Source organism: Podarcis cretensis (assembly GCF_951804945.1).
Source record: "Podarcis cretensis genome assembly, chromosome: 5".
Taxonomy (NCBI): domain Eukaryota; kingdom Metazoa; phylum Chordata; class Lepidosauria; order Squamata; family Lacertidae; genus Podarcis; species Podarcis cretensis.
The window spans coordinates 19,359,424-19,377,549 of NC_137174.1; the positions used below are offsets into that span (position 1 = coordinate 19,359,424).

Here is an 18,126-nt window from a genome sequence, read left to right on the forward strand (position 1 = left end):
TTCTTATTAGTCAAATCCTTTATGCATTCAGCAGAGTTGTTTGTTTTAGAATTCAAGGTCATAAGTTCTTTGTTCATAGCCGTACTCTGCTCTTGTAGGATTCCCACGAGAAAAAACATTTTTTCTATCTCTGCCAGTAATTTTCCCTCTGCAGCCATTGTAATGTCTCTAGTTCCCCCTAGGGGGATTCCAATTACTTGATAGTCCTTTTCCAACAGTCCGTTACTTATTGTTTATAGCTGCGTTGTTTCCAACCACCTCAGTTCAAATGCAACACTTTTAATTCAGAGAGTTTTTAAGTAACAAAGTTCTTAACTTTAACCGCCCGTTTGACAGCTCCTTTGACAGCTGTCAAACTCCTTATTCTTTTTCCTCCGGCTTACGCACAGGACACTCCCGGGTTGGGGGGGGGTTACACAAAAGCTTCCAAAATTCCTCACTTTCTCTCCAGCACAAAGACTTCTTCTGTCAAATTCATTGAAGTATCTTTTATCTGAAAGCAAAAACAATACTCTCCACCTTAGTTCTCCAATCCTTGCTTTAGATCGTTTGTAGGTAGGGGGGGTGCGGGCTTCCCTTTAGCACATCCCCCGATTGTACCAAATTCAAAGGTATAAATTTTAAAGTCCAGATTCCAATCTACTCACGGGTTGTTTATTTTCCAGTCCGAATTTCGGGAAAAAAGTCAGCGCTCTCCGGCCATGGCTCGTGGCTACGCTCCACTGAAGTAGCGGTCTACTCACAGCACCACGCCACTCCCCGTACCCTCTCCGTAGCCTTTAAAAAGGCTCTTCGTGGGTCGGGGAAGGCGCTTAAAGGTGCCCGCCGAGTCACCAAGTCCGCAGGCTTCCGCACCTGCGGTTTCTAAGGGTCCCCGCGTCGCCGGCGCGGTAAGACCCGTCCTCAGCAGAGCCGATTCCCTCCGGAGCTCGGAGGGAATCCGCCATTAATCCGATCGCGCTAACCCGGAAGTCCGGGACCTTGTGCTTTTAAAAGCCGCATGATCGGCAGAAATTAAACAGATATGTCTTTCCTCCATAAGAGAGATGCAGGGATAAGAAGTGCTTCACCTGTGGAGCTTCTGACTGCTCTATATCTATTAAAATACACAGGGGTATTCTCAGGAAAAAAATGGCAACCTTAGTTTATTCATATTTTAGACCGTTATTTAATCTAAAAAGTAATTGAATCATGATGCTTATTGTGGCATGCATTTGAAAACATAGCCACAGACACCTTCATTGTGAACTAAATCTGTAGTTCAATAAAAAGAAACATGTCAAATTGTTCTAATATTTTCCTTGGCTTTCTTGCTGCTGCTGAATCATGATGTGTGTATGTGTGTGTGTGGTTATCTGGAATGAGATGTTCTTTACCACAAGGCCTCTTTAGCTGTAATTCACTTCCACTGTCTGTCCTCTTAATAATCACATGGGCTGGGCCTGCTTGGTTTGGTGTCACATGTAGGGTTGGATTGCATAATTTGGGAGAGATTAAAAGGAAAATTCTGACTCTTGAGGTCACTAAAGCTCACCTGACACTTTGGTGTGTGCACAAGAACAGGCTTGTTAACAAAGCGTATTTTCAGATTAGGTTAATCAGGCTCTGAAAGTTCTCCTGTAAATGTAACAGATACTTGCCTGTTCTTTTTGTCCTGAACTGTTGCTTAATGTTGTTACATACATGCCCTCCCACATTTAACAGATGGGAATAGGGATGTGCCTGTGTTCTTACACCAAGGATCACAGGCTGAGCTCCCTTCCTCCCACTGTTACACGTTGCTGAAGCTTTTCTGCCTGCTGTTCATGTTCATTTACTGCAATGTTTACTGACAGGATCAGCACTTATGGGGGGGGGGGTTGGAGGAAAGGAAGCGGTGCCCCAGCATTTTGTATCTGCATGTATACCTTTATAGCCATACACATGCAGGAGAGGAAGAGGAAGAAGACTGAAATCTGAAATGATGATGATAATAATAATAATAAATTTTTATTTATATCCCGCCCTCCTCAGCCGAAGCCAGGCTCAGGGCGGCTAACAACAATAAAATAATACAACATTCTAAAATCATTTCATTATAAAATTAATTCAAATCAAATTGATGGCAACCATTGGGCTAGAGTTCTGTGAAGATTGCCAAAGGAGGGAGTCAGGCTGTGCCTTGGCCAAAGGCCTGGTGGAACAGTTCTGTCTTGCAGGCCCTACGGAAAGATGTCAAGTCCTGCAGGGCCCTAGTCTCTTGTGGCAGAGCGTTCCACCAGATCGGAGCCACAGCCGAAAAAGCCCTGGTTCTGGTTGAGGCCAGCCTAACCTCTCTGTGGCCTGGGACCTCCAAGATGTTTTTGTTTGAAGATCGTAAGTTCCTCCGTGGGACATACCAGGAGAGGTGGTCCCGTAGGTACGAGTGTCCTAGGCCATATAGGGTTTTAAAGGTTAAAACCAGTACCTTAAACCTGATACTGTACTCCACCGGGAGCCGGTGCAGCTGGTATAGCACTGGGTGAATGTGATCTCGCAGTGAGGACCCTGTAAGGAGTCGTGCTGCGGCATTCTGTACCCGCTGGAGTTTCTGGGTCAGTCTCAAGGGCAGCCCCACGTAGAGCGAGTTACAATAATCCAGTCTGGAGGTGACCACCGCGTGGATCACAGTGGCTAGGTCAGGGCGAGAGAGGTAAGGAGCCAACTGCTTAGCTTGGCGGAGATGAAAAAATGCTGCCTTTGTTATAGCTGCAGTCTGCGCCTCCATGGAAAGGGAGGTGTTGAAGATTACACCCAAATGATGATGAGCTGAAGCTTTAAAAAGGCACCCCAAAAATCTTTTCAAAAGACAAAATAAAAACAATGATTTTCCAGGGTCAGATACCAGATATTAGGGCAGGGCTCACCCAGTCAGATGGGTGTGTGTGTGTGTGTAATCATAACTGGCAGTCATGGGTGCAGCAGTGCCCTTGATCTTCACCTGCCCCCTGTGAATTTTAAGTTATCATTATATCATTATTATAAAATCCTCATAAAAATTCATCAGCATTATAGTGCCAATATCTCCTAAAATACACATTTTTGTATGCAATTAATTTTGCCCATTATACATACCGTATTTTTTGCACCATAACACTCACTTTTTTCCTCCTAGAAAGCAAGGGGAAATGTCTGTGCGTGTTATGGAGGAAATGCCTATGGGTGGCATGCCTATGGATTTTCCTCCTCTAAAAACTATGTGCGTGTTATGGTCGGGTGCGTGTTATAGAGCGAAAAATACGGTAATTTTTGCAAAGCAATTTCCCATAATGTAATGCAGGTTATTGTCATTAATATGTACATTGTTGTGCACTCTTTACCCTTGTATATGCATTTTTATGCACATTACTTGACCAAAGAACTACAGAATTTAGAGATGTGCACATTTCAAAGGATGGCTGTGTTTCAGTGCACATATTATTTTGGAAAGCATGAACTACACCTTTAAATGTGAACTGAATCAACTTTCTCCCCCATCCCTACCCAAGTATACTTGTAATGCAGTCAAGCATGCATGGAAAATTAGCATCTATGGACATGAGTGCCAAGAAATTAGTATCCTCCTCAAGTCTTGGTGAGGGTGTCCTCAGGAATGGTTGACATGTGATCCTGAGCATGGCTACTCTTCCATAAGTTCCACTACTAAATGCAGTGAGACTCCCTTCCTAGCAAATGTTTGTCGGCTTGCGGCAATAGCCATTGCGCCAAAGCTAGAATATTGTGCAGTTGACTTTACTCACTGTAACTACAAGCCCAGAATTCATTATAATGAGAGTGTGCACAGCCAAACAAATAACTTAAGACTGCAGCTGGTTAGAGGGGGTGGCTGGCGGGGGGGAGAGGTTAAAGGGAAGCTCTGGTTTAACGCACCGTTCTCTAGGGAGAAGGATTCCAATCTGTCTTCTGTTATATGAGAGAAATGAGTTTAGCAGAATCAGCCGGGTCCCCTTGTGGCTAGACCCACCGCAGAGTGCAGCTTGATTTGGCACCGTTGTCTGTCTCTGCTTACTCAAGAGGGCCTCAGTCGTACCACACCGACAGAACACTACTCAACCACTAGTAGTGCGGTGCATTTGAAGCCTGCACACTGGCTAAAGGCTGGCTGCAGACACTGCTATCGGTTACAATCTTTCAGACAGGATTGGTTTGCGGAGATGACCTCTGATCCTTGTAAAAGCCAGTTGATCTGGCCTAGCAAGGATTCTCCTTGCAAGGGAAAACCTTTGATTTGCCTTTGCAACTACATTGACTCCTAAATTGCCCCTTTCCCTAAAAGTGTTGTTTCAGGAAAGCTGTTCTGATGTGTCTGTCCCTGGTTACAGGTTTTATTATCCTTTGTGGCTATCATCTGCTGCTCCAATATAAACAAGGCTGGATCTAGGTTTGAGGGGAAGGGAAGGGGGTAGTCAGGGGTAAGGGGTCTTCTAGGGAGCTGACTTCTCCATCACTGAGCCCTGGCGGGTTAACTTGCCACCATTGGACAGCAGGAGGCGTCAACAGTGCTTGCAGCAGCACCACGTGGCTGCTTTGAGCCACCATTTTAATTTCCCACAATGCACCAAAGCAACACTGTATCACATGCATTATGGAATATTAAAATGGTGGGTAGAATCAAGACAGGCAATAAAATAAACAATAAAATGTTTGCTTTGCCTTGAGAACATAAGAGCCATGCTGTATCAGATAAGAGAAACTGGTAGTCAGAAAGAGACTGCCACTGACCATGGAAGCAGAGCCGAGCCATCATGCCTAGTAGTTATTGATAGCCTTACCATCAATGAATTTGTCAAATCCTCTTTTAAAGCTTTCCAAATTGGTGGTCATCACGACATATGAAATCCCATTGTACTGAGAGAGGAAATGCCTCCTTTTTTCTGTCCTGCATTTTCCAACATTCAGCTTCATTGCCCTTATCATCATCTTTAAATTCTAGGCACAGTCCAGCTGAGGGCAACTCACTTCTGAGTAGATATGCTTAAGTTTGTGTTGTGTCTCCCATTGAAGACTGTGGAATGAGATTTAATTAACATGGGATTCCTAACTTACAGAATGTACTGCCACAAGATATGAGGATAACCAATAACTTACATAGGTTTTTTGTTTTTGTTTTTCAAAGGATTGGGTATGGAGTCAATAGCTGCTAGCCAGCACAGCTAAATGGAACCTCCAGGCACAAAGACCACCAGCTTCATGATCTGCTTATGAACACCAAGACACACCTTGCTGGCTACTGTCAGATACAGAGTGAAGGACTGGATGATTCCTTGGTGTGATTCAGCATGGCAATTCTTACACTTTCATTGGGACTTGAGCCTGAGTAAGTGTACAAATGATTGCAGCCATTCATGATTAACTTTTCCTAGACTATGTACTGGGGATAGGGGAGTAATTCGATGCAGTGCGTATTTAAAAGCAAACTACCTAATTTGTACTTTCCAAAAGAATATGAGGAGAACAACAACAGCAACCCCATATCCATCCATCAAAATCTGCACTTCTCCAAATTTTGCAGAGCTGTTTTCCAGCCACGTAGAGTATAGAAAAATGTGATTACTGAGGCAACGTGTTCATAACAATGCATATATTAACAAACTAACATTCCAGAATGTTACACATATTTGCGCAAAGCAATTTCTCATAATGCTTACTAGGCAAAATTGCATATAAAATGTGTAAATTAGAAGATACTTACGGTATACTAAAATGCAGTTGAATTTTCATAAGGATTTCAAAAAGAAAAAATCATAAATGATGTGGAAATGTGGCAAACTGAACCTAGGCCTGGAAAAATGAGAAACAGAAAGATACCAAAATGGACAGAGTCACCCATCCCTATTAAATACCAAGTGAAAGTGTGCCATCTAGTCTTATAAACACATCTAAGAAATGACCATTTACTTACCAATTTTAACAGGGAGAAATGTAAAGTATTGCACTTGGGCAAAAAAAATGAGAGGAACAAATACAAGATGGGTGACACCTGGCTTGAGAGCAGTACATGTGAAAAGGATCTAGGAGTCTTGGTTGACCACAAACTTGACATGAGCCAACAGTGTGACGCGGCAGCTAAAAAAGCCAATGCAATTCTGGGCTGCATCAATAGGAGTATAGCATCTAGATCAAGGGAAGTAATAGTGCCACTGTATTCTGCTCTGGTCAGACCTCACCTGGAGTACTGTGTCCAGTTCTGGGCACCACAGTTCAAGAAGGACACTGACAAACTGGAACGTGTCCAGAGGAGGGCAACCAAAATGGTCAAAGGCCTGGAAACAATGCCTTATGAGGAACGGCTAAGGGAGCTGGGCATGTTTAGCCTGGAGAAGAGGAGGTTAAGGGGTGATATGATAGCCATGTTCAAATATATAAAAGGATGTCACATAGAGGAGGGAGAAAGGTTGTTTTCTGCTGCTCCAGAGAAGCGGACATGGAGCAATGGTTCCAAACCACAAGAAAGAAGATTCCACCTAAACATTAGGAAGAACTTCCTGACAGTAAGAGCTGTTCGACAGTGGAATTTGCTGCCAAGGAGTGTGGTAGAGTCTCCTTCTTTGGAGGTCTTTAAGCAGAGGCTTGACAACCATATGTCAGGAGTGCTCTGATTGTGTTTCCTGCTTGGCAGGGGGTTGGACTCGATGACCCTTGTGGTCTCTTCCAACTCTATGATTCTATGATTCTACCAGACCTGCAAGTTCCCCAGTTGAAGTCTTTGCAGAATTGTTGAGCCATTCCCTTAAAGTTGTGACTCGTTAGCAAGTTGATTGTTCAATAAGAAAAGAAAATTAATTGCAAATTAATATGCTATTAAGGTGAGATGCTAATGGCATATCATCTGTGTTATTATAATGAAATGACTGCATGGGTACAATGTCATCATCACTTACTTAAGAAGGCTGGGTTTATTCATCCCACGCTTTAATAATGGGCACCAAAGGCAGTGATTTATAGCTCACGTTGACTAAACAGTATCCATCTTTTTAATCTCTGGACTGCTGGGTAAAATTATTGGGGTTTATATTCATCTCAAAGGAAGGGCAATGAAGTGTAAAAATAAAAGGGAAGGAGCCACTATACTTCAGTAAGATCTGGCTGCTGTGATAGTGTTATCCCAGCACTCCCGGGGCCTCTTGAAAACATTGATGGAGAACCTGAATCAGATATGGTCTATCCATAAATTACTGGCATGCTGTCACTAGGTTACAAACTTTGCAGAACCATCCAGCATAGGAGTAGGATTGCAAACTTTAACCAGTAGTAAGGTGGTTGAATTCAAAAGAGGACAGGGCTCCTGCACTTTTAATAATTGCAGCAAAGAAGGAATTTCAGCTGACTTCCCATCTTCTTGACAACTGTGGAAGGTGCAGGAGCCCTGCCCTCCTTCGCGCCTGGCCACCCATATACCGTATTTTTCGCTCTATAGGACACACTTTTTCCCTTCTAAAAAGTAAGGGAAAGTATGTGTGCGTCTTATGGAGCGAATGCAGGCAGCTCGGCTAAGCCCAAAGCCAGAACAGGGAGACGGAGCACTGCGCAGAGCTCCATCTCGCTGTTCTAGCTTGGGGATGGCTGTGCAAAGCCTCCGCAGGGCAGCGGGGTGAAGGCACCCTGCTGCCCTGCGGAGGCTTCACAGGCTGTCCCCAAAGCTAGAACAGCAAGAGGCTATCCCAGAAGCCAGATCCCTCTTGCTGTTCTGGCTTCTGGGGTTCAGAATTATTTTTTCTTCTTGTTTCCTCCCCCCCAAACTAGTTGCGTCTTATCGTCCGGTGTGTCCTATAGAGCGAAAAATACGGTACTTGTATATTCATGCTTGAATCCAGGGAGGAAAAAACCTTTAGATTAAGTAAGCATAGGATTTATTTCTGAGCTCTTGGCAGTGAGCAAAGTTTTGCTTCCCTCCTTTCCTATCATCCTCTTTCTTCTACACAACTGTTAAAGGTACAAGAACCCTCTCGTCTTGAACCTGGGCATCCTTACTAGCAGATGAAGTGAAATCTTGTATAGTGTGGAACTACCCCATGGTCCTCCCCTTCCAGTTCACAGCTATGAAGCAGGCATGGAGCATTTGGCTCTTCATTCAAAGGTTGAGGTGGAACCTTGCACACTTCACCTACAAGCCTCTGCAAGCTCATGCTCTCTCATACTTCTGAACATGGTGTACACCTTCTCTGCCTGAGAGTAGATTTCTCCTGTGTGAGAATGAACCTAGGAGTACAGTGGTACCTTGGTAGTCAAACGGCTTGGCTCCTGAACAAATTGGCTCCCGAATGCCACAAACCCAGAAGTGAGCGTTCCGTTTTGAGAACGTTTTTTGGAAGCCAAATGTCCGACACGGCTTCTAGTTGAGTGCAGAAAGAACCAAGATACCACTGTATCTGTAAGGGAGGCACAGCAAAGCCTGTCACATAATGAGTACTTTGGTGGGTATTGCTCCACTTAGTAGTGAGGAGATGGCCCTGCCAGTACACTGCCCCCGCAGTACAGGTCTTGACTGATTTATGTAGGACAGCATCATACACTCCATTCAGTGTGTGAGCCCAGCAAGATTGTACCTCTAAAGTTCTGATCAATTAATGGCTTGACTAACACCAGCTCTAGTGTAATTGTGCTGGCTGCCCATGTTTCCGAACCTATTTACAAATGTTGGTTTTAACCTGGGCTCAGGACCCCAGCATCTAATGGAACACCTTTTGCAGACTGAATATATCTGGACCCTGGATTCATCATCTGAAGCCCTTCTCTTGTTGCCCCTTCTGCGAGAGGTTTAATGGAAGGATAGGTGCCACCACTAAAGGCCCAATTCCTCCCTTGTGTGGAACAGCCTTCCTGATAAGATGGTATATGCAGAAGGCCCACACCTGAAGTGCAGTGATCAATTTGGGTATATAAGAGATGAGATGATATTTCAGATATCCTGGTCCAAAAATGTATAAAGCTTTATCCGCAAAAACAGCACCTGGCAGCCAGTGCAATTCTTTCAGTATGAACTAATGGAGCTGAGATTAATAGTCATTTTGGAGGCTGTTGTGATTCTGGTGTGTTTTTTCAATAGGGAACAAAATACTTTGAAAATTCCTTTTAACAATGAGTAGCAGCATTAATTAGCCTAATTGTACATTGTTTCACACTTCCTCAAATATCTCAATAGGGCATTTATGTTGAAGTTTTCTTAATATGCAGATTTATTTAAATTAAATCAGTTAATTTATTAAATGGATAAGAAGACAGGTGACAAATCACCTAAAATTAGAGATTGACACCTCCAACTAACTAGATTTCTGTAACAGTGTTATAAAGAACTATACTAGGGAGGAAAATGATCAAAACTTGTTCATTTAACTAGTGCTTAAAATTTTTTTAATGTACCAATAGGCCATTTCACTAAAATGACTGGCCTGATTTATTCAAATCAATCCTTATTATTATCATCATTAATGGTATATAGCATGCACAGTTAGATAGGGACCAACATAGAACATACCGTGCCCAGAATCCTATTAAGAATTGTAGGTAATTCACGCTGGATGGATCTAGTAATCAGTCAGTCAATCCAATCACCACCATCCCTGATCTTCTCTTTGAGGAACCCCTGATTAACTTCTGAGACACCCAAGGGCTCCCAGGAGCACAGTTTGAAAACCACTGTGCTAGGTCATATGAGTAAGGTGAGGAAAAATAATCAAGATAGTCATTCCAGATTAACCCAGAATAAGAGTTACATCTATCTGTGCCATAATAGACCTGTGTACCTCAGCAGCAAGGCACATAGTCTGCCACGCTAATCAACAAGAGTGCTTCATGCTGGAGGTGAAACATGATGGGTAGGGGAAAATAGGCACTTAACCGTATCAGTTTTGTTCTTAGATTGGAACTTGTTGCTAAGCACTATGCTCATTAAATAATCACCTAGTAAACTTGCGGCACTGCGCGCAAATGCTTTGAAAATGGTAATATGGCACACAATGCCATTTGCATTTACCATTAAAAACTGATTATATCTGAGGAAAAGAATAGGTCTTCCATAGATGGTAAAAGGGTTACCAACTGTGCATTGCTTATATTAGACACTGGTTTTCTGCATGCTGCTTACATTGAGCAAAAGTTTCCTCGAACGTGTTTGGAAGGCAGCGATGGTGGCTGCTTCTCCTCCTCATTGCAGTCCATTGGCTTTGATCAGCCACCACCTTTCTGGGCGAGCAACCAAAGAGCAAGGAGGAGAAGCAGGAGGCACCTCCTCTCCACAGGTGGCAGCACCTATGAAGGGGACTCCGGAAGGTGTTTTGCTAAGAGTGCCTTAAAAGAAGGAGCCAGTAGAGGGCAAAAGGAGGAAACTGAGGCAGGAAGAGAATTGATGCTAATGAATGAATGAATGAATGAATGAATGAAGAATTCTCATAGCACTTGAGACCAGGATGGGGCTTTATTATTTACTTATTAAATTTCCATCCCACCTTTTGCAGGTAACCCAGGCAGACAAACAATGCAGCAAAATGATACAAGTAAAAATAAAATAAGTAAAAATCTTTTTTTAAAAAAAAAAACAAAACAAAGCAAAACATTAAGAACAATTTAAAACGGCCACATAGTGAAAATTATCAGCGCAACTGGTTTGGCCACACTGGGTGCTGACGTCACAACAGTGATGCAGAATGAAGTGCAAGAGGCAGGGGGCACCAAAAAGTCGCTCAGGGCGCCGCTGAAATTTGAAAGTCCAAAGTCTACCCCTGAGTCTATGTTATGTGTGGAGGGAAAGGAAAGTCCGGGTGGGCTGCTTCAGAGACAGGGTGGCTCTGAGGACAATGGGTGGTGGAAGCATGGCGCTCAGGAAAGGTGGCGCCAAGTTGAAAGCAGGACTCGGTCAAAAAATGCAACACAAGGTCTAGGGGCCAGGAGAGGTTTTGCATTGCTGGCAGGAAGTGAGTAGGCAAGGGATGTTTGGAAGGCCCAGTGGCGTAGCGTGGGTTGTCAGCACCCGGGGCAAGGCAAGTAATTTGCACCCCCTAACCCGTGGATTTGCGCCCCCTAACCGTAACCCCCAGATGTTGCGCCCGGTGCGGCCGGCCCCCCCTGCACCCCCCATGCTACGCCACTGGGAAGGCCTGTTCAGAAGAGTTGCAGACCAGGGAGCCACCATTACATAGCTCTAGAGCAGCCTTTCTCAACCTGTTTTTTTAGACTACAACTCCCATCAGCCCCAGCCAGTGTGTCCCATGGCCAGGGGGGATAGGAGCTGTAGTGCAAAAGAGCTGGAGGTTATTCACATTGGGGGAGGCTGCTCTAGAGTTCGGACCGTAACAGGGAGATTTCATTTATTTTAGATCCCACCTTTTCACTTGATCATCAAAACAGCTCGTAGTTAATAATAATAATAATAATAAATAATAGATTCTGCACATTGTGGCATCTGTTATCTTTGTACACTGCCAGCTGTAAAGGGGTGATGAGGTCCAAACTTTATTTAATTTTATTTATTTGACAAAAGATATTTAGATTCCTATTGCAGGGGGGTTGGACTAGATGACCCTCTGGGTCCCTTCCAACTCTACAACTTTGTGACTCTACAATTGCAATAAAACCTCAAAGCAGTTTATCAAAATGAGCAGCGGGGGCAGATGCCACATATTAATTTGAAGTACCCAGCTAATTATTTGGTTTCAGGCTACTTTTTAATTAAACAATTAATTACTCAATTAGTTGGCAAAGGCAAGAGTTCCGTGGCACCTTAAAGAGTAGCAAATGTTATTACTGCCTAAATTCTTGTGGACTAGTGGACTCCAGTCCCTGAAAGCTTTATGTCAGAATAACATTTGCTAAGTCTTTTAAGGTCTCACGAGACTCTAGGTTGCTTTTGTTGGGAGAGACTGACAGGGCTGGCCCTCTGGAAATCAATTACTTAAGAATTACTTTTAGGCTCACCAAGTTCTTTGGAAAGAGTTTACTCTCTAAAGCTCAGCCATCACGTCTGGGGAAAGTTGCAGGACTGAGAACTTTTAAATATCTATTTAATGGTGAAAACAACCAATCTGTAATTATGTCTTAATACAGCATCTTAACTAGGCATATGAAAAAGCAGCTGTCTACACCCCCCCCACACACACACAACCCAGACGAAAACAATATCCCACTGTATTTTCCTTTGGGGGTGGGGGACATGTCCCCACTTAACACACAACTTCGCCTGCATTATTAGTGGCAAGCGAGGTGGCGATTCAAAAGATTAAAAGCAAGAACAGCAGCCAGGCTGAACTGGCTGGCTGAATAAAGGGGAAGGAGGTGGGAAGAGCTTGCAAAAAAAAAAGCTCCTTTTTGGAGAGCCGAGGGGCATAAAGGGCCAGTGTCCCTTTAAGGATCTGCATCTCCGAGAGCAGAGCCCTGTTTGTGTGACCGAGGAGGAGCTGCTGTGTGTGCGTGTGCGAGTGTGTGCGTGTGTGGCGAAGAGGGAAAGCTGTTGGCACAGGCATTGTTCCCTGACGTCACTCAGCCAGCTCTGCTGCTGCGGCTGCGGCTGCTCTCAAACTTGTCTTTGTTATTCAGAGCTCTCCATCTGACACGGCGGTTGCCTGCAAAATGCGGAGCCCGGGACAGCGCTACAAGCTCCGGATCGGAGCCGTGGCAGGCTGCAGTTAGCATCGGGGAACTTTCCCTTGCTTTAAGGATGGAACAGGGCAAGGGAAAGACACTTAGCCTTCCTCGTGGGTGGAAAGGAGACACGCGCACACCCTTAACGCGTTACTGTCGAACGGGGCAAGCGTGTCCACCCCAGACAACCCTCCAGAAAGCGATCCTGTTCATTGTTTGCCTGAAAGTAATGGGGGTTTGCCTTTAAGTAAATTTCTAGGATTGCAGCCCAGCTCCTTACGTGCTTACTTGGAGGCAAGAACCCCTGGCACCATTGGGACTGCCATAGGAGCCAAGTCCTAGGGGCAGAGGCCTCTTCGCCCCCCCCCAATGAAATCTTTGAGCTCCCCCCTCCCCATTAATGGACATTGCAATCCAAATAGTGTGTGTGTACATCATCGTATGATCAATTATGCGGGGCAGGGCTTCCTCCCCCCCCCCCCCAGTATTTTATTCAAGATGGCACTCCTGAGTGCACGCAAGTCAATGCCTATTTAGTGATGAGTAAGCCCCACTGAATAGGGACGTGGGTGGCGCTGTGGGTTAAACCACAGAGCCTAGGACGTGCCAATCAGAAGGTCGGTGGTTCGAATCCCCACAACGGGGTGAGCTTCCATTGTTGGGTCCCTGCTCCTGCCAACCAAGCAGTCTGAAAGCACGTCAAAGTGTAAGTAGATAAATAGGTACCACTCTGGTGGGAAGGTAAACGGCGTTTCTGTGCGCTGCTCTGGTTCGCCAGAAGCGGCTTAGTCATACAGGCCACATGACCCGGAAGCTGTACGCCGGCTCCCTCGGCCAGTAAAGCGAGATGAGCGCTGCAACCTCAGAGTCGGCCATGACTGGAACTAATGGTCAGGGGTCCCTTTACCTTTTAAGCCCCACTGAGGTCCGCAAAACTTGCTGTGAAGTAAACAGACACAGGATAGGATCCTAGGAATCTGTCTTCCTCTGTGTCAGGCCACTGCTCCATCTAGATTTTTTTTCAGTGGGTCTTTAGGGTTTCAGATGGGGTCTCTTCCTGGAGATGCTGAGGACTGAACCTGGGACTGCCTTCTGCATGCATAGCAGATGTTCTTCCCCGGAGCCAAGGCCCTTGTGTATCACTCACACATGATGGGAGCTGTTGAGTTGCTGGCAGTATTTATTCTTTATTTGTGTTGACCAGGTGACCTGCGTAGTCTTAACTCAGCCACTGGTCCTGCAAGAGCTCACAGCTTAACACACAGAGACACACAGCCCTCTTTTCTGGTGAATGGCTTTTCAGACACCCCTTCACAAAAGCAAAGGGGAGGCAGAAATACTGGCGTTGGTCTTGGGAATTCGGGATTAGGGTTAATTAGGAACGTAGCAATCTGCACCGTAGGGCCGTTGGGGTGAATTAATAGTAGGGAGGCGAAGAGAAAATAAAGAACCAGTTTTCCTGAAATGTTGTTATTTAAATTTGTATACCGCCCTTCCTCCATAGATCTCAATATTTGAATTTAAGTAGATTTCTAGCCTGATCATAAGTATTAATCTACTCAATGGGGCTCAACTTCTAGCTAACAATAGTAAGGATCTCGGTGTTACTCAGGACTTAGATTCAAGCCCTTCAGAGCACAATATGCAGCCTGCTGTTTGCCCGGAGGTTCCACCGAGTGACGTGAATTTTACTGCCAAGTAAAGATAACGCTACGCCTTTTCACTTGGAAATCTCTTTTTTAACTCAGTGGGACCTCCTTCCGAATAAACACCGGATCGGGCTGCACATCAGATTGTTGCGTGGGTAGGTAACTCTTACAAAAATAAAATCAACAGGCGCTCTCCTTCGGTTCGGGTGGCAACCAACTCTTTAAATGGGCATTATTTTGGAGGGGTGCATAGGACTTAGGTTGGGGGGGGGGAAGGGGGTTGCCAAGGAAGAGGAGTCAGATTGTATCGGTTAAAGGCGTCTTTAATTGAGGGGAAAGGGATGCGGTGTCAGAGAGCACGAGGAAATCCGGCCGTCGGCAACCTGGCGCCCTCCAAATGTTGGGGGACGACAACTTCCGTCGGCGACAGGGGGCGGAGGGGGCGTTAGGTTTGCAGGGCAGCTCTAAAGGACCCCCTGCAAAGAGGACTGAAAAAACGCCTCGAGATTTCTTTGATCCATCTTTGGAAATTAAAGCGCAGCGCTGCCAAGATGTACCCTAAATGCAGAAGTCCCGGCGGATCATATAAAACTCCGCAGCTCTGGGCCTCCTTCCAAGTGTGAACGCTGCGAATCTGAACCTCGGAGTAAGCCCACCCACCGTGAGACCCACGTCTGGGATCCGGTCGCCACGTACCCGGGAGTAAGGCTCCTTGCGTTCAATAGGACTTGGCCCTGAGCTCTGTTACTTTCGAGTAAAGGACGCATCGGGCCCCGGGTCTGCCCCGGGATAGCTGGGTGTATAATTCCACCCCCCCCACTTGCTTCAAAATCAATTCCTCCCTCCTTCCCCCAAGAGAAACGGGGCGGAGCCTGGGCGCTCTTTAAATCGCTTCTCTTCAATTGCATAATCTAACAAGCCCCGTTGGACTCGACGGGCGTGGAATATATATTCGACGTCTTAATAGCTCGTCGTAAAACACTGCTAGGCCTGCAAATATTTTGTCAGGGAGAGAAGGGATGGTAAGGAGGGTCGGGGCTCTTAGAAGACAAGTACGATTTGGCGTGGTCATCTAAATCTATCTATTGGAGACCCGGCTGGAATCCCCCCATTTGGAGCTCATTAACTCCTCGCTTCTTCCGCTGATCCGAATCCGCCAGCTTTTCAGGGCAGCCTGATGGTGGTATTGTGCGCCTAAGCTTGTATGCAAGCCCTGTGTGTGAAACGCGTAAGGGGCGGGGGGGGGGGCAGAGAGCAATCCCCACTTTAAAAAAAAACCCGGCGCTGACTTTCGAGGAAAACGTGCGGTGGGATCGGGCTGCTGCTGCTGCTGCAAAAAAGGGGACTCGCGCCAAAAATACTTTTAAAAAATCGGGGGTGGAGGGCGAGAGGAAGAGAAGAGCCGGTGTGCCTGCTCCCCCGCCCCCTAACGGGGCATTGGATCGGGTTGCGAATTTAAAGGCAGAGAGGACGAGGGAGCCCCAGCGAGAGCTCTGTGTAGTCGGGAGATTTTCACAAAAAAAGGCGCACACCCACAAACCTCTCTTTCAATTAACATCGAGACCCAGCAGCCTCCTTGCTACCGGGGCTCTGCTATTAAAACACACACACGCAGCTCCTCCCCCCGGGATCTGGTTTCCACTCCCCTCTTCTCCCCGCTCCCGGTTCTTCTCAGAGGAAGATCCGGGTGTTGTGCAGATTTAGGGACATCCTCGCCTCCTCCTTCCGCCTCTCTGTGCTGGGCGTCTTGCAAATCCCGCTTAAAGGATCGGACTTTTCCTAAAGAGGAAAAAAATACATTTAAAGTCAACGCGTTTCCTGCCATTGGCTACCCCCCCCTTCCGATTTTATTGGCGCTTACTCAGAAGTAAATCACGGCTGGGTTCAAGTGGGTTAAATTCTTGGATAAGAAGGGGACGACGGGTTGCTCGTCTTACCTGGGAGGAAGCCCTATTACACCTAAATGAGATTTACCTCCTAGTAAGTAGGTTCAGGCTGCACACACCGTGCGGGGCTCGTGGATTAAGCTGCTGGTTTTCTAGTAATTAACCCCCCCCCAAAAAAAACTCCCCCCTATAATGTATCTATAAAGCACACACACACACCACCCCGCGCGCAAGGACTGTGTCAAAATACAAAATGTTTAGAGCGCACTGGTTTCCATTCACACGCAGAGAGTAAAACAATGGTCTTAAATGGCCGTGTAGACTGGGAAGCGTTGCCAGTTTAAAAGTGCACTGGATTATGGACGTCTTTCTATTGGGGGGGGGTGGAAATTGCAAAAGGGTGTGTGTGTGTGTGTGTGTGTGTGTGTGTGTGTGTGTCCCTCCACCTCCCCCCCCCCTTCATTAATTTTTATAAACAGTCGGGCAATGGTGTGCGCGCCGCGCTCCGTTTCTCTCGACAGGAAGTTCTTCCCTTTGATGAGGGTGGCGGGGAGGGGAGGGGGAAATCTCGAAAGACAATTGTTTGCGTTGTTCAACTTGGCTCTTAAAGATTTTAACTTTAGGTGGTCAGAAGGTGCGGTGGGAAGCAGGGTGGCGGGGAGGGGGGAAAGAGGAGACAGGCACATGCAGGGAGAAAAAGCTTCCTTCCAGGAGAGACAGCTCCCTTTCAGATAGGAATCTGGGACAGATTTTGCCAACAGCCAGAAGCAGGGCCCTTTGGTAATAAAATAGCCAATGTAATTTGACACTTCAACTTGCTCTGCTCTCTGCTAGTTGATTCACTTATTCTCCCACTAACACTGAGCTCCTTTTCACTGTCTGTGAGAGGTTTTTTTAGATTTAGATTATATATATATACACATATATTAAAGGCAAGAAATAAGAGATTTTTTAAAAGTGAAATTTAAAAAGCCACCTGAACCAGACCTGCAGCAGATCCACTGGAAAGAGGGAATATTTTGCTTTGCCTGCTTTCTTCCGTATGATTTTTTTCCTCCTTCTTGCAAGCCTTGCTCGTTCCCCCCAGTCTGTAGGTAAGTTTCGTCTTTCAGTTCATTTACATCTCCTTGTGCTTTTTTTGGGAGGGGAGTGTGTGTGGGGGGGGTACTCCGGCCAAGGTTTGTAGAAACAATGGAAGTAAATGCGAGATAAGGAAATACACCGAGATCCATAGATATGTTTTATGTTTGGTGTGAAGATTGGAAGCGGCGGCGGCGGCGGCGCGGGTCCGGGGGGGGGGGGCAGAGAAGAAGAAATCCAGGAAAACAGTGTGGAGACTTCTTAAAGGGGCAGCTTGTGTTTCTACGTTTGGCAATGTGGGGGGTTCGCGAGACAGAGGCAAAACCCGGGAGATCCTGGGGAAAAGGCGGATGGACTTGAATCTTAGTTCGCTGTATTAATATCTTGCTTTACGATTGCGAAGGGAGCATGGGGGGGGGGGGAGGCGTGAAGAAGCCAGACGTTTACCGGGGGTCGCTTTTATTAAAAAAAGAATCGAAAAGCGGTGCGCATATTAGAGCGTGGGTGGGTCGGAATGAGTGCAAAAGAAAGGAGACCTACACAATTATATACATCTAGATCGGGAAAAGGTGTTTTTTATGTGCGCGCGTCTCAAGTTTGAAGAGCCCAAACAACGTTCCTCATTTCGGCCCCCTTGACTGGCAGGGGTTGGAGCCGCGATCTTGCGCCCTAAAAACAAAGGAAGGTTTCAAATCATCCGGAGAGCTTCTGGTTCGGGGTTTTGTTTTGTTGTCCTTTCTCCCTGCCCTCCCTCCTTGCCTCCCTCCTTCCCTCCTGGCCGGCTTTTTATTTTATTTTTTTACTTTTGCTAACTGGTTTTGAGAAAAGGCGATTCCTTTAAGATCCTCCCCGGCGAGAGCCTAAGCGATCGATCCGGAGGAGGGTTTGCAGGGGAAGATGTAAGAAAGGTGGGTGGGTGG

The 18,126-nt window shown here is 46.0% G+C and overlaps 1 protein-coding gene across 10 annotated transcripts in view; it reads left to right on the forward strand.

The window, feature by feature from the left end:
• Positions 1-16,834: 16,834 nt before the first annotated feature.
• The window catches only part of ZMIZ1 (zinc finger MIZ-type containing 1), a 383,046-nt gene continuing 381,754 nt past the window's right edge, over positions 16,835-18,126 (forward strand). For 7 of the 10 annotated variants that reach the window (XM_079977006.1, XM_079977001.1, XM_079977009.1 and 4 more), the window contains exon 1: positions 16,835-17,220. The gene's annotated coding sequence lies outside the window, so the exon portion shown is untranslated. The remainder of the gene's footprint in view (positions 17,221-18,126) is intronic. The other 3 variants (XM_079977010.1, XM_079977013.1, XM_079977005.1) reach the window with 2 other exon arrangements.